This window comes from Limulus polyphemus, unplaced genomic scaffold (assembly GCF_000517525.1).
Source record: "Limulus polyphemus unplaced genomic scaffold, Limulus_polyphemus-2.1.2 Scaffold800, whole genome shotgun sequence".
In the NCBI taxonomy this organism is placed as follows: Eukaryota; Metazoa; Arthropoda; class Merostomata; order Xiphosura; family Limulidae; genus Limulus; species Limulus polyphemus.
The window spans coordinates 153,327-154,143 of NW_013666410.1; positions in this window are offsets into that span (position 1 = coordinate 153,327).

Genomic DNA, 817 nt, shown 5'->3' on the forward strand with positions numbered 1-817 from the left:
GCCCCTGCTGGCCGAGCCAATCTCCTGACATGAACCCCATTGAAAACCTCTTGGCCATACTCGACCGGCAAGTCAAGAAACAACAAGACAAAAAAAAAACAACTTCGAAGAGCGATCTACTCTTAAGTTTTGAAGCAAGAGTGGGGGAAAATCCCACAATTTAAAATTGACGAGATGATTCTCACAATGCTCCAAAGGATCAATGAACTCCACGAAGCGAAAGGAAGATCTACTAGATATTAATTAAATTATAAATATACCAATTCATATGAATATGACTGAAAAATTTAATTTTTTCTGAAAAGGTGGTGTCTATTTAATTGTCTATATACTGAGTATATATACATAACTTCATGTACAAAATATCTCTTCTAGTTGACTAACCTGTATCTATCAAACATATTTATGTAATAACTAACTACTTATACAAACATATACAATTTGCCATAGCTAGAACACGAGATAAGATACGGTTTTCTAAGTTCAATATTTCAAGAACTTTTAATATTACAGTATTGAAAAAATGAATTCACAGTACAATGATAGTATATTATTGTCTACGTGATTTACGTAGTTATGAAAGATTTTCTCAAGTAAATCAAGATTTGTTCCATATTTTGGTAAATACTAAATGTTAATTATAAGTGGATTATCAATTAACACATCCTGCTGTCTGTTCTTCTGGGTGATACCAATTGCAGCCTTACTACCCATTAAACTGAATAACATTCTAGGTAATGTGACGAGCTAGTGAATCAGCACATTAGAGACTGATGTAAATACGTGGGCTAATTCATGCCCAAATCTGTCAAACAGC